At 37.3% G+C, this 16,470-nt stretch overlaps 1 pseudogene; it reads left to right on the forward strand.

Annotated features, from left to right (window-relative positions):
* The first annotated feature begins 3,106 nt into the window (after positions 1-3,106).
* Positions 3,107-4,771, forward strand: LOC129535184 (importin subunit alpha-3-like; annotated as a pseudogene).
* The last annotated feature ends 11,699 nt before the right edge of the window (positions 4,772-16,470 follow it).

Genomic DNA, 16,470 nt, shown 5'->3' on the forward strand with positions numbered 1-16,470 from the left:
ACTATTTTCAATATTTTGTAATAATTTATAAAGGAAAAGAATCTGAAAAGAGTATATATGTATATATATGCTGTACACCTGAAATGTATACAATATTGTAAATCAACTATACTTCAGTATTTTTAAAAATAGAATAGTGTATAAAATAGCACAGCATACTTTAAAAATATTCACATTTGTGATGTTTTATATTTTTATTTATACATACATGTATATATTGTATAGTTTGTATTTTCATATACATTTTGTAGCAAGTAATGTTGTAAACTATATTTTCTTAATGCACATCATATTAAAGAACTGTCAAACCCACTGATCTGGAGAATCTAATTTGTTAAATATTCTGTGAATTTTTAATTTAATATTTAATTCAATTGGGTTTTCTGAGAAAAAGCTTTATTATTCAAGTCGAGGTATCATGCTATTTTATGTATTGCAGATGGTCAAAACACATAATGACTATTGAAGAATTCATATTTAGCTGATTAAATCTACTGATATCTTTTCCTAATAGAAAATAAAACTGAGGAAATAAGACTGATTCTGGTTGGATCAATGGAGTTAAAAGAATTGAGAGGTTCTGAACATGAGCACTGCCTAAAGAGACTGGACTCAGCTGAGACACTTTAAGGAGCTATGAATGGGAAAGACTTAGTAACCATGAGCAGCGAGAGAAAGCTGAGTAATCTGGAGTAGTAGAATGCACACCAAACTTTGAGAGTTGGGTTCTAGTCTTTACTTTTCCAATATATTTAACATAAATTTAGTAATCATAGTAGTGATAATAATAAATAATTAGCATTTATATGTCACTATACTATAGGCTGTATTATAAGCACTTCATATACACTTCATTTTATTTATTCTTATAAGATATAGGTATCATTTTTGTCCCCATCTTACAAGTAAGAAAACTGAGGGATATAAGTCATTTATCCATCATAAGTTAAGCACAAGACGGAATAGCAGGCACTGAAGATGCAAAATGAGTAAGAGAGTAAATTCTCAAGGAGTTTACTGTGTAATAGAAAGACACATATTAAAAAAAGAAAAATGCAATAAAGTGTTATATATTCTAAATAAGAATTGCTTAAAAATCACAGAGTAGAGAGCAGAGAACAACTTGTATTACATCTGAAGAAGGCTTCATAAAGTAGGTGATATAAGATCTGAATCTTGAGGAATGGGTAGGGATTTTCTAGGTAAATAAATCAGATAAGATAATTCTATAAATCTATGGATTTATAGGCCCAGAAGAAGTCTGGAATAAGACAGTGAATCTAAGGATGTTCAACAATATCTGAAGCCTGAAACTTCTCCCATTCATCCTAGATTTATACTCTACTCTCTAGTAAATAAATTTGAACATTACTCCATTTGTCAAGCCCTTGTATAATCAAGAATTGATTCTCCCTCTAGCTTGCTTTGCACTCTTATTAGTTATGTGATATTGAACAACACATTGAATTCCCTGAGTTTCAGTTTCTTCCCCATGAAATAGAATGTTTAATACATAGAGGGCAAAATTCATAGGAGAACTCTGACTGAGGTGAAAAATCTTTATAAAAAAAGAAGAACATACATATATAAGGGGTAATTAAGGTAATAAGTAAGCAAGGGAAGAGCTGAGCTGGGATAGACACACATGATAGTAAATATAGGGAGCTCTTGACATACTGTTTGTAGATTCCCTTTTCTTACTTGAGATGAGAAAGAAAGAAAAAGTAAGACAAAAACAGTAATACATGAGGTGATATTGTGGAAGATGGCAGAATAGAAAGTACCAGGAATCTGTCTTTCCACTAAGAGAACAACTATACTGGCAAAATCTCTCTGAAATAACTACTTTGGAACTCTGACATCTACATGAATGTTTGCAGCTACTGGGGGAAAGCTCGGATGGCAAATTTTGGTTAATATTGATCATTTTCTGCCGTCACTGTGGTAGTGGCTACCCATCTATCTCTCCCCCTTAGACCTATGGCAGGAAACCCTGAGACTAGAGACTAGAACCACATGGATCTGGTATGTTTTCCTAGAGCTAGCATAGGCAAAAATAATTTTGTCCTCCAACTATTGGTGTTCTGGTTTTTGAGTAAAGGTTTCTGATTCCGATCACTGAGGTTCAGTCAGTCACTGGTTACCGTAGTTTCAACTCCAACTGGCTAAAGCAACATCCAAGGGGTTTAAATAATCTTCATCTGTTTTTTTAAAAACAAACAAACAAACAAAAACTACATATATTGGAGATATAGAAGTCTAAAAATACATATATTGGGTGATTTAGAATTTAAACATCATTTGGGAAAGACACAGGCTCAGAAAAAAAACATGAAGATATCAAGCTTTCACTTCAGGCTGATTCTTGGCACAGTAACACACTACAACAACAAACCCAGCAAAACAAAAACAATATAATAAGAAACAGCAAACTGTAAGGAAATGGCAGAATCTAATTCCCAGCGTTAACACATTATAAAATTCAAACATCCAGCTTTTAACAAATAACTCAAAAAGCATGCAAAGAAACAGAAAAGTATGGTCCATTGAAAGAAACAAAGTAAACTGACAGAAAAATTTAACCAAGGAAGGCAAGATATTGGAGTTATGACAGTTTCAAAAGAATTGACTAAAAATGGTCAAAGTGTTAAAGGAAGACGTAGACAAAGACAGGAAAATAATGCATACAAAAGAACCGTGAATATCAAGAAAGAGACAGGCATTAAAAAAATCATAAAAAATGTTCTGGTACTGAAAAGTGCAATAACTGAAGTGAAAATTACACCACAGGTGCTCAAGGAAAGATTTATGCAAACAGAACAAAGTACTAGTAAACTTAAAGTTAAGAAAACTAAAATCATTGACCCTGAGGCTTTTCCTTCAAAAAGAAAAAAAAAAAAAAAGAATAAAGAAAAGTGAATAGAGAGCACATTCTGCTGCCTTTGCCACCGCCTGTCTCTCAGAGGAGGAGAAAACCGCGGTGGAGGCAGGTGAGAGGAAGAAGGAAATGGCAGAGCAGCGGGCACAGCAGTTCAGGCAGTGGCAGGGTGGTGGCTGGGGAGGATCCCACAGGGCTTCAGCGGGGGAAGGAATCACCTGCCTGGCCATGGTGGACAATGATAAACTGGACAATCAACGTCTCAAGTGGAGAAGGTGATGGCAACCAAGTATTCTCCACTCCAGTATTCTTGCCTGTCGTCTATGGGGTCACACAGAGTTGGACACGACTGAAGCGACTTAGCAGCAGCAGCAACGGCTCAAGAACTTCGAGAATAAAGGCCATGACTTGGAGACCATGAGAAGACAATGGAATGAAGTTTTAGTTGAATTAATAAATAATACAAGAGATGAATATCTCTTAAAGAGAAGTAATATACCACAGGAGACTCTGACATAGGTGGCGTTTATGGCGTGCAAAATACCTCTCTAGAAGTTGTTCAAAATGCTTCAAGTGATAACCAAGGAATTCTATTAAGTGCAGTTCCAGCTGCTAGGAAGCTTTTGTTCAGTGATTCAAATCCACCAAATGATGACAATAAAATCTGGAATATTGCCTATTTTAGTCCATTGTTTTGAAAGAGATGACAGTCTTTCTGTACAGTTTGAAGCTGCATGGGCTTTGAGAAACATTTCATCTGGAACCTCTGAACAAACTCAAGCAGTAGTTCAGTCTAATGTTGTGCCACTTTTCCTGAGGCTTCTTCATTCACCCCATCAGAATGTCTAAGAGCAAGCAGTATGGGCATTGGGGAATAGCACAGGTGATGGGCCATAGTGTAGAGATTATGTCATAAGTCTTGGAGTTGTGAAAACTTTATTTTCCTTCATAAGTCCATCTATTCTTATACCATTCTTAAGAAATGTTACTTGGGTTACGGTCAGCTTATATCACCACAAAGACCCACCACCCTCAATGGAAACCACTCAGGAGATTCTTCCAGTTCTGTGTGTTTTAATTAATCACATAGATATAAATATATTGGTAGATATAATATTGGGTATTGTCTGGGTCCTCTCTTACCTTACTGATGCTGGCAACAAACAGCTACAGATGGTAATAGACTCTGGAATAGTCCCTCATTTGGTTCCTCTGCTTAGCCACCAGGAAGTTAAATGTTCAGAAGTTAAAAGTACAACATTGTTACTGGAACTGATGAGCAAACACAAGTAGTTTTAGACTTTGATGCTCTTTCACACTTCCCTGCACTTCTGACACATTCTGAAGAGAAAATTAATAAAGAAACAGTGTGGCTTCTCTCTAACATTACTGCAGGAAATTAGCAGCAGGTTCAGGCAGTAATTGATGCCAATCTTATACCAATGATAACACTCTTTTTGGATAAGGGAGATTTTGGCACTCAGAAAAAGCTGTATGGGCCATAAATAACTTAACAATTAGTGAAAGAAAAGATCAAGTGGCCTAACTAATCCAGCAAAACGTTATCCCACCTTTCTGCAACTTGCTGACAGTAAAAGATGCACAAGTTGTGCAAGTAGTACATGATGACTAAGAAATATATTAAAAATGGCTAAAGATGAGGCAGAAACCATAACCAATCTTATAGAAGAATGTGGAGGACTAGAGAAAATTTAACAACGTCAAAATCATGAAAATGAAGACATCTAGAAATTGGCCTATGAGATCATTGATCAGTTCATCTCTTCAGATGATATTGTTGAAGATCCTAGCTTTGTTCCAGAGGCAATACAAAGTAGAGCATTTGGTTTCAACTCATCTGCCAATGTACCAATAGAAGGGTTACAGTTTTAGAAAGAAAGATGTTGTGGAAGTTAGGTACAATGCAGCACTGTATGTATAGATATAGATATCCATCTATCTAAAGGTTTGATCCTTCAAGCTTGGTTCATGGGATCTGCTGCTGCATTAAATCAGGAAAAAAATGTTAAGATTTCATTTGGAATCACAGAAAATGTAGCTTTGTAGTAGAGCCTAAAGTCAGGCAGGTTGATTCCTCCAGTTCCATTCTTCTTTCTCAAAATTGATATGAGTATTCAAGGTTTTTTGTATTTCCATACAAATTGTGAAATTGTTTGTTCTAGTTCTGTGAAAAATAACATTGGTAGCTTGATAGGGGTTGCATTGAATCTATAGTTTGCTTTGAGTAATATAATCATTTTCACTATATTGATTCTTCCGTTCCATGAAGATGATGTATTTCTCCATTTATTTGTGTCATCTTTGATTTCTTTCATCAGTGTTTTATAGTTTTACATATATAGGTCTTTTGATTCCTTAGGTAGATACAGTCCTAAGTATTTAATTCTTTTTGTTGCAATGGTGAATTGAATTGTTTCCTTAATTTCTCTGTTTTCCAATTGTTAATGTATAGGAATGCAAGGGATTTATTGTGTGTTAATTTTATATCCTTCAATTTTACTATATTCATTTATTAGTTCTAGTAATTTTCTGGTGGAATCTTTAGGGTTTTCTATGTAGAGAATCATGTCATCTGCAAACAGTGAGAATTTTACTTCTTCTTTTCCAATCTGGATTCCTTTTATTCATTTTACTGCTCTGACCGCTGTGGCCAAATCTTCCAAAACGATGTTGAATAGTAGCGGTGAGAGTGGGCACCCTTGTCTTGTTCCTAATTTTAGGGGAAATGCTTCCAGTTATTCACCATGGAGGATAATGCTTGCTGTGTATTTGTCATATGTATATATTTTATTATGTTGAGGTATGATCCTTCGGTGCCTGCTTTCTGAAGGGTTTTTTTTTTTTTTTATCATAAATGGATGTTGAATTTTGTCAAAGGCTTTTTCTGCATTAACTGAGATAATCAAATGGTTTTTATCTTTCAATTTGTTAATATGGAGTACTATGTTGATTGATTTGTGGATACTGAAAAATCCTTGCATCCCTGGGATAAAGCCCACTTGGTCATCACCTATGAACTTTCAATGTATTGTTCAATTCTGTTTACTAGAATTTTGTTACAGATTTTTGCATCTGTGTTCATCAGTGATATTGGCCTGTAGTTTTCTTTTTTTATGGCATCTTTGTCTGGTTTTGGTATTAGGGTGATGGTGGCCTCATAGAATGAGTTTGGCAGTTTATCTTCCTCTAAAATTTTCTGTAAGAGTTTGAGTAGGATTGGTATTAGCTTTTCTCTAAATTTTTTGGTAGGATTCAGCTGTGAAGCCGTCTGGTCCTGGGCTTTTGTTTGCTGGAAGATTTCTGATTACAGTTTCAAATTCCATGCTTGTGATGGGTCTGTTAAGATTTTCTATTTCCTTCTAATTCAGTTTTGCGAAGTTGTGTTTTTCAAGAATTTGTCCATTTCTTCCAAGTTGTCCATTTTATTGGCATATAGTTGTTGATAGTAGTCTCTTATGATCCTTTGTATTTCTGTGTTGTCTGTTGTGATTTCTCCATTTTCATTTCTAATCTTGTTCATTTGATTCGTCTCCTTTGTTTCTTGATGAATTTGGCAAATTGTTTGTCAATTTTATTTATCTTCTCAAAGAACCAGCTTTTAGCATTGTTGATTTTTGCTATGGTCTCTTGTTTCTTTTGCATTTATTTCTGCACAACTTTTTAAGATTTATTTCCTTCTACTGACCCTTGGGTTCTTCATTTATTCCTTTTCTAGTTGCTTTAGGTGTAGAGTTAATTTATTTGATTTTTTTCTTGTTTCTTGAGGTAACCCTGTATTGCTATGAACCTTCCCCTTAGCTCTACTCTTACAGTGTCCCATAGGTTTTGGATTGTTGTGTTTTCATTTTCATTCATTTCTATGAATATTTTGATTTCTTTTTTTTTTATTTCTTCTGTGATTTGTTGGTTATTCAGCAGCATGATGTAAAGCATCCATATGTTGGAATTTTTAATAGTTTTTCTCCTGTAATTTACATCCAATCTTACAGCATTGCAGTCAGAAAAGATGCTTGGAATGATTTCAATTTTTTTGAATTTACCAAGGCTAGATTTATGGCCCAGGATGTGATTTATCCTGGAGAAGGTTCCATGTGCACTTGAGCAAAAGGTGAAATTCATTGATTTGGGGTGAAATGTCCTATAGTATCAATTAGGTCTAACTGCTGTATTGTGTCAATTAGAGTCTGTGTTTCCTGGTTAATTTTCTGTTTAGTTGATCTATCCATCCATAGGTATGAGTGGGGTATTAAAGTTTCCCACTATTATTGTGTCATTGTTAATTTCCCCTTTCATACTTTTTAGCATTTGCCTTACATATTGCAGTGCTCCTATGTTGGTTGCATATATATTTATAATTGTTACATCTTCTTCTTTGATTGATCCTTTGATCATTATGTAGTGTCCTTCTTTGTCTCTTTTCACAGACTTTAAAGTCTATTTCATCTGATATTGCTACTCTTGCTTTCTTTTGGTCTCTATTTGCATGGAATATCTTTTTGCAGTCCTTCGCTTTCAGTCTGTATGTGTTCCTTGTTTTGAGGTTGGTCTCTTGTAAACAACATATATAGTGGTCTTCTTTCGGTATCCATTCAGCCAGTTTTTGTCTTTTGGTTGGGGCATTCAACCCATTTACATTTAAGGTAATTATTGATAAGTATGATCCCGTTGCCATTTACTTTATTGTTTTGGTTTCGAGTTTATGCACCCTTTCTGTGTTTCCTGTCTGGAGAAGATCCTTTAGTATTTCATGGAGAGTTGGTTTGGGGGTGCTGAATTCTCTCAACTTTTATTGTCTGTAAAGCTTTTGATTTCTCCTTCATATTTGAATGAAATCCTTGCTGGGTACAGTAATCTGGGTCGTAGGTTTTTCTTTTTCATCACTTTAAGTATGCCCTGCCATTCCCTCCTGGCCTGAAGAGTTTCTTTTGAAAGCTCAGCTGTTATCCTTATGGGAATCCCCTTGTGTGTTATTTGTTCTTTTTTTTTTTTTTTTGCTTGCTGCTTTCAATATTTGTACTTTGTGTTTGATTTTTTTTTTATTTGATGAATATATGTCTTGGCATGTTTTGCCTTTTATTAATCCTGTTTAGGGCTCTCTGGGTTTCTTCCACTTGGGTGACTATTTCCTTCCCCTTTTTAGGGAAGTTTTCAATTATTGTCTCCTCAAGTATTTTCTCATGGTATTTCTTTTTGTCTTCTTCTTCTGGGACTTCTATGAGTTGAATGTTGGAGCGTGTAACATTTTCCCAGAGATCTCTGATGTTGTCCTCATTTCTTTTAATTCTTCTTTCTTTCTTCCTCTCTGCTTCATTTATTTCTACCATTCTATCTTCTACCTCACTTATCCTATCTTTTGTTTCCATTATTCTACTGTTGATTCCCTCCAGAGTGTTTTTGATCTCATTTATTGTGTTATTCATTATATATTGACCCTTTTTTGTTTTTTTCTTCAGGGTCCTTGTTAAACATTTCTTGTATCTTCTCAATCCTTGTCTCCAGGCTATTTATCTGTAACTCCATTTTGTTTTCAAGAGTTTGGATCATTTCACTATCATTATTCTGAATTTTTTATCAGGTAGATTCCCTATCTCTTCACCTTTTGTTTGGTTTGGTGGGCGTTTATCCTGTTCCTTTACCTGCTGAATATTTCTCTGCCATTTCTTCTTGTTTATGTTGTTGTGTTTGGGGTGGCCTTTCTGTATTCTGATAGTTTGTGGTTCTTTCTTATGGTAGAGGCTCCTAACTGTGGGTGGGGTTGGACGGGTGGCTTGTTAAGGTTTCTTGGTTAGGGAACCTTGTGTCGGTGTTCTGGTGAGTGAAGCTGGATTCCTCCATTCTGGTGTGCCATTAAGTGTCCAGTAGTGAGGTTTTAGATGTGAGTGTGTTTTGTGTGACTTTGGGCAGCCTATATATTGAAGCTCAGGGCTATGTTCCTATGTTACTGGAGAATTTGCATGGTATGTCTTGCTCTAGAACTTGTTGGCTCTCTGGTGGTGCTTGGTTTCAGTGTACGTATGGAGGCTTTGGATGAGCTCCTAGTGATTAATATTCCCTGGAGTCAGGAGTTCTCCGGTATTCCCAGGTTTTGGACTTAAGCCTCCTGCCTTGGGTTTTCAGTCTTATTCTTTATTTGTGTGTGTGCTTATAACAATTTATTGAAATAAATGAAAATTATAATTAAATAAAATTTGGTGAATATACAAAGTAATCAGTGGATTTACATTTTATCACGATTCTAATAATCTAACATTCTCATTTGATTGAAAAGCAACCTTTTTGTTACCAGGTGAAAGTAGAAGCATATAAATGTTCTTCCGTAAATTTATTTCAGATCAGAACTGATTTCATATACTGTTTTCTTTTTTTCCCCCAATTATCTTTTATTTTTTATCTTTTTATTTTTATTTTATTTTTCCCTCATTTTTTTTTAATTGGAGGCTAAATATTTTACAATATTATATTGGTTGGTTTTGCCATACATTGACATGAATCCGCCCCGGGTATGCATGAGTTCCCCTTCCTGACCCCCCTTCCACTTCCCTCCTCCCTTTATCCTCCCTCTGGGTCATCCGTGCACACTAGCCCTGAGCATCCTGTAACATGCATCAACCCTGAACTAGTGATTCGTTTCACATATGACAACATACAGGTATCAATGCCATTTTCCCAAATCATCCCACCCTCACCCTCTCCCACAGAGTCCCAAAGACTGTTCTATAAATCTATGTCTCTTTTGATGTCTCATATACAGGGTTATCATTTGCATCTTTCTAAATTCCAAATATATGTGTTATTATACTGTATTGGTGTTTTTTTTTTTCTGGCTTACTTCACTCTGTATAATAGGCTCCAGTTTCATCCACCTCATTAGAACTGATTCACATGCATTCTTTTTAATGGCTGAGTAATACTCCATTGTGTATATGTACCAAGGCTTTCTTATCCATTCGTCTGAAGATGGACATTTAGGTTGCTTCCATGTCCTGGCTATTATCAACAGTGCTGCAATGAACACTGGAGTACATGTGTCTCTTTCAATTCTGGTTTCCTCGGTGTTTATGCCCAGGAGTGCGGTTGCTGGATCATATGGCAGTTCTATTTCCAGGTTTTTGAGGAAACTCAACACTATTCTCCATAGTGGCTATACTAGTTTTCATTCCCACCAACAGTGTAAGAGGGTTCCCTTCTCTCCACACCCTCTCCAGCATTTATTGCATGTAGACTTTTGGAGAGCAGCCATTCTGACTGGTGTGGAACGGTATCTCATTGGGATTTTTATTTGCATTTCTCTGATTATGAGGGATGTTCAGCATTTTTTTATGTGTTTGTTAGCCATTTTTATGTCTTCTTTGGAGAAATGTCTGCTTAGTTCTTTGGACCATTTTTTGACTGGGTCATTTATTTTTCTGGAATTGAGCTGGAGGAGCTGCTTGTATATTTTGGAGATTAATCCTTTATCAGTTGCTTCATTTGCTATTATTTTCTCCCATTCTGAAAGCTGTCTTTTCACCTTGCTTATAGTTTCCTTTGCTGTGCACAAGCTTTAATTTTAATTAGGTGCCATTTGTTTATTTTTGCTTTTATTTCCAATAATCTGGGAGGTGGGTCTTGGAGGATCTGGCTATGATTTATGTTGGAGAGTGTTTTGCCTACATTCTCCTCTAGGAGTTTTATAGAATCTGGTCTTACATTTAGCTCTCTAATGCATTTTGAGTTTCTTTTGGTGTATGGTGTTAAGAAGTGTTCTAGTTTCATTCCTTTACAAGTGGTTGACCTGTTTTCCCAGCACCACCTGTTAAAGAGTGTCTTTTCTCCATTTTATATTCTTGCCTCCATTGACAAAGATAAGGTGTCTATAGGTGCATGGATTTATCTCTGGGCTTTCTATTTTGTTCCATTGATCTATATTTCTGTCTTTATGCCAGTACCATACTGTCTTGAAGACTGTGGCTTTGTATTACAGCCTGAAGTCCGGCAAGTTAATTCCCCCAGTTCCATTCTTCTTCCTCAAGATGGCTTTAGCTATTCGAGGTTTTTTGTATTTCCATACAAATTGTGAGATTATTTGTTCTAGTTCTGTGAAAAATATCGTTCGTAGCTTGATAGGGATTGCAATGAATGTATAAATTACTTTGGGTAGTATACTCATTTTCACAATATTTATTCTTCCAATCCACGAACACGGTATATTTCTCCACCTATTAGTGTCCTCTTTGATTACTTTCATTACTGTTTTAGTTTTCTATGTACAAGTCTTTTGTTTCCTTAGGTAGATATATTCCTAAGTATTTAATTCTTGTCGTTGCAAGAGTGAATGGAATAGTTTCTTTAATTTCTCTTTCTATTTTCTCATTATTAGTGTATAGGAGTTCAAGGGATTTCTGTGTGTTGATTTTATATCCTGAAACTTTACTGTATTCATTGATTAGCTCTAGTAGTTTTCTTGTAGAGTCTCTAGGGTTTTCTGTTTAGAGGATCATGTCCTCAGCGAACAGTGAAAGTTTTACTTCTTCTTTTCCAATTTGGATTCCTTTTATGTCTTTTTCTGCTCTGATTGCTCTAGCCAAAACTTCCAGAACTATGTTGAATAGTAGTGGTGCGAGTGGGCACCCTTGTCTTTAAGGGAAATGCTTTCAGTTTTTCACCATTGATGATAATGTTTGCTGTGGGTTTGTCATACATAGCCTTTATTATGTTGAGGTATGTCCCTTCTATTCCCACTTTCTGGAGGGTTTTTATCATAAATGCATGTTGAATTTTGTCGAAGGATTTCTCTGCATCTATTGAGATAATCATATGATTTTTATTTTTCAGTTTGTTAATGTGGTGTATTACGTTGATTGATTTGCGGATATTGAAGAATCCTTGCATTCCTGGGATAAAGCCCACTTGGTCATGGTGTATAATCTTCTTAATGTGTTGTTGGCTTCTGATTGCTAGAATTTTGTTAAGGATTTTTGCATCTATGTTCATCAGTGATATTGGCTTGTAGTTTTCTTTTTTTGTGGGATCTTTACCAGGTTTTGGGATTAGGGTGATGGTGGCCACATAGAATGAGTTTGGAAGTTTCCCTTCCTCAGAAATTTTCTGGAAAAGTTTGAGTAGAATAGGTGTTAGCTCTTCTCTAAATTTTTGGTAGAATTTAGCTGTGAAGCCGTCTGGACCTGGGCTTTTGTTTGCTGGAAGATTTCTGATTATAGCCTCTAGTTCCGTGCTTGTGATGGGTCTGTTCAGATTTTCTATTTCTTCCTGGTTCAGTTTTGGAAAGGTGTACTTTTCTAGGAATTTTTCCATTTCTTCCAGGTTATTCCTTTTATTGCCATATAATTGCTGATAGTATTCTCTAATAATCCTTTGTATTTCTGTGATGTCGGTTGGGATCTCTCCATTTTCATTTCTAATTTTATTGGTTTGGTTCATCTCCCTTTGCTTCTTGATGAGTCTGGCTAGTGGTTTGTCAATTTTATTTACCTTCTCAAATAATCAACTTTTGGCTTTGTTGATTTTTGCTATGGTCTCTTTTGTTTCTTTTGCATTTATCTCTGCCCTAATTTTTAAGATTTCTTTCCTTCTGCTGACCCTGGGGTTCCTCATTTCTTCCTTTTCTAGTTTCTTTAGATGTAGAGTTAGGTTAATTAGTTGACTCTTTGCTTGTTTCTTGAGGTGTGCCTGTATTGCTATGAACTTCCCCCTTAGCACTGCTTTTACAGTGTCCCAATGGTTTTGGGTGGTTGTATTTTCATTTTCATTCATTTCTATGCATATTTTGATTTCTCTTTTGATTTCTTCTATGATTTGTTCATTATTCAGCAGCGTGTTGTTCAGCCTCCATATGTTGGCATTTTTAAAGGTTTTTCTCCCGTAATTGAGATCTAATATTACTGCATTGTGGTCAGAAAAGATGTTTGGCATGATTTCAATTTTTTTGAAAATACCAAGGCTAGATTTATGGCCCAGGATGTGATCTATCCTGGAAAAGGTTCCGTGTGCGCTTGAGAAAACGGTGAAATTCATTGTTTTGGGGTGAAATGTCCTATAGAGATCTATTAGGTCTAACTGTTCTATTGTATCATTTGAAGTTTGTGTTTCCTTGTTAATTTTCTGTTTGGTTGATCTATCCATAGATGGAAGTGGGGTATTAAAATCTCCTACTATTATTGCATTGTTGTTAATTTCCCCTTTCATACTTGTTAGTAATTGTCTTACATATTGTGGTGCTCCTATGTTGGGTGCATAAATATTTTTAATTTTTATATCTTCTCCTTGGATTGATCCTTTAATCATTATGCAGTTTCCTTTTTTGTCTCTTTTCACAGACTTTGTTTTAAAGTCTATTTTATCTGATATGAGTATTGCTACTCCTGCTTTCTTTTGGTCTCTCTTTGCACGGAATAACTTTTTCCAACCCTTCACTTTCAGTCTGCATGTGTCCCTCTTTTTGAGGTGGGTCTCTTGTGGACAACATATATAGGGGTCTTGTTTTTGTATCCATTCAGCCAGCCTTTGTCTTTTGGTTGGGGCATTCAACCCATTTATGTTTAAGGTAATTATTGATAATTATGATCCAGTTGCCATTTTCTTTATTGTTTTGGGTTCGAGTTTATAACCCTTTCTGTGTTTCCAGTCTAGAGAAGATCCTTTAGTATTTGTTGGAGAGCTGGTTTGGTGATGCTGAATTCTCTCAGCTTTTGCTTGTCTGTAAAGCTTTTGATTTCTTCTTCATATTTGAATGAGATCCTTACTGGGTACAGTAATCTGGGCTGTAGGTTATTTTCTTTCATCACTTTAAGTATGTCTTGCCATTCCCTCCTGGCCTGAAGAGTTTCTGTTGAACAATCAGCTGTTATCCTTATGGGAATCCCCTTGTGTGTTATTGCTGCTTTTCCCTTGCTGCTTTTAATATTTGTTCTTTGTGTTTGATCTTTGTTAATTTGATTAATATGTGTCTTGGAGTATTTCGCCTTGGGTTTATCTTGTTGGGGTCTCTCTGGGTTTCTTGGACTTGGGTGATTATTTCTTTCCCCATTTTAGGGAAGATTTCAACTATTATCTCCTCAAGTATTCTCTCATGGTCTTTCTTTTTGTCTTCTTCTTCTGGGACACCTATGATTCGAATGTTGGGGCGTTTAACATTGTCCCAGTGGTCCCTAATATTGTCCTCATTTATTTTAATTCGTTTTTCTTTTTTCCTGTCTGTTTCATTTATTTCTAAAATTCTATCTTCTAGCTCACTTATCCTGTCTTCTGCCTCTGTTATTCTACTGTTTGTTCCCTCCAGAGTGTTTCTGATCTCATCTATTGCATTATTCATTGTATATTGGCTCTTTTTTATTTCCTCTAAGTCCTTAGTAAACCTTTCTTCCATCTTCTCAGTCCTTTTCTCCAGGTTATTTATCTGTAGCTCCATTTTGCTTTTAAAATTTTGAATCATTTTCACCAGCAAAATTCTAAATTCTTTATCAGGTAGATTCCCTATATCTTTCACTTTTGTTTGTGTTGGTGGGCATTTACCTTGTTCCTTTACTTGCTGGGTATTTATCTGCCTCTTCATCTTGCTTATATTGCTTTACTTGGGGTGGCCTTTCCCTCTTCTGGCCGTTTGTGGAGTTCTCTTTATTATGTAGTTTCCTTGTTATGTGTGGGGTTGGACGGGTGACTTGTCAAGGTTCCCTGGTTAGGGAAGCTTGTGTCAGTGTTCTGGTGGTTGGAGCTGGATTTCTTCTCCTGGAGTGCAATGACGTGACCAGTAATGAGTTATGAGATGTCAGTGGGTTTGGAGTGACTTTAGGCAGCCTGTATATTGAAGCTCAGGGCTATTTTCCTGTGTTTCTGGATAATTTGCGTGGCGTCTTGCTCTGGATCTTATTGACCCTTGGGTGGTGCTTGGTTTTAGTGTAGGTATGGAGGTGTTTGATGAGCTCGTATCTATTAATGTTCCCTGGAGTCAGGATTTCTCTGGTGTTCTCAGGGTTCAGGGCTTAAGCCTCTTGCCTCTGGTTTTTGGTCTTATTCTTGGAGTAGCCTCTAGACTACTCTGTCATTTCCAAGGTGGTTCCCTCTGTTTTAGCTTCTGTTTGCTGGTCTCTTCAGTGTCTAAATTCCGCCCTGACACTAGGGTGCGGGTGGACACTTTTTAAGGCTCAGTTTTTCCGTCCTGTTTTGGGAAGGGAGGAACAATGCAGAGAAATATCTCTGGCATCTGTGGGGAGTGCTCACAGCATCTTGGCCACACTGGGTTTGCCCCTACTCACAGCACGTGTGCTGTCCCAGTCTACAATGCACAGGCTCTAGGTTGCTCTGCCAGGAACTGTCCGCGTCCAGCGCTGGGTTATATGCAATTCCCAGGTCTGAGCGGCTCAAGTTCAGGTATTCAGGTACTCCACAAAGGCGCAGATTGGGCTGGGCCTGTGCTTTGTGCCTTCCCCGGTCCGAGCAGCTCAGGTGACCAGGTGTTTGGTGAGCGCGGTTGCTGCGACTTATCTCCTCCCCAGTCCCTGCCACTCAGTTTTCTGGGTATACAACCATCACACATTCTCAGGCAGATAACGACCAGCCCGAGCCCAAGAAGTCTTTCTTAGCAACGAAGTCTGCTTGCACATTGGTATCGGATGCCTTTTTGGGGGCGCAATTGCCCTCTCCGGCTCTGGCTGCCCTCACTTGCCTGTCTCAGCGGGGGGATGGGGGATGGGCCAACCGCAGCCAGCTCGCTCTGCTCAGTCCTTTGTTCAGTGAGTGGGCCTGTCAGAGTCTTAGATCACAGCTTTCCGCCTTTTCATGGGGAAGCTATTCCAGTCTGCTTTGCTATCCCCAGTTCTGTCAGGTTTTTCTGGCGGCATTCAATCCCAGTCCTCTATCTAAGCAGTTCAGCCAACTCCTCCCTGCCCAGCCCCCGCTTGCTAATGGTGTATGCAGGTGTCTGCGCTGCTTCTCTGCTGGGAGTTACCATTTGGCAGGTAATCTGTGGGTTTTAATTATTTCTTTTTCCACCAGGTTATTTGGCCCTCTTAGCTTCCAAGGCTCGCCACAGATTCGCCAATGAGAGTGTTTCCTGGTGTTTGGAAACTTCTCTCTTTTTAAAGCCTCCCTTCCCGGGATGGAGCTCCATCCTTACCTCTTTTGTCTCTCTTTTTATCTTTTATGTTTTTTCCTACCTCCTTTCGAAGACAATGGGCTGCTTTTCTGGGTGCCTGATGTCCTCTGCCAGCATTCAGAAGTTGTTTTGTGGACTTTACTCTGCGTTCAAATGTTCTTTTGATGAATTTGTGGGGGAGAGGGTGGTCTCGCCGTCCTATTCCTCTGGCATCTTGTTCCTTCTCCTCCAGTCTTATTCTTAAAGTAGACTCAGACTTCTCCATTTATGCAGCCCCACTGATAAAACATCTAGGTTAATGATGAAAAGTTTCTCCACAATGTGGGAAACCCGGATAGTTTCATGGAGTTACATGGAAAAGAGAAGAGGGAGGAGGGAGATGGGGTGACCAGGAGGAGAAGAGGGAGAATCAAAAGAGGAGAGAGAAATCTAGCCAGTAAACAGTTCCCTATGTGCTCTCCACAGTCTTGACCCCTCAGAG

This window comes from Moschus berezovskii, chromosome X (assembly GCF_049115385.1).
Source record: "Moschus berezovskii isolate FMDL1 chromosome X, NW_MosBer_1.0, whole genome shotgun sequence".
Taxonomy (NCBI): domain Eukaryota; kingdom Metazoa; phylum Chordata; class Mammalia; order Artiodactyla; family Moschidae; genus Moschus; species Moschus berezovskii.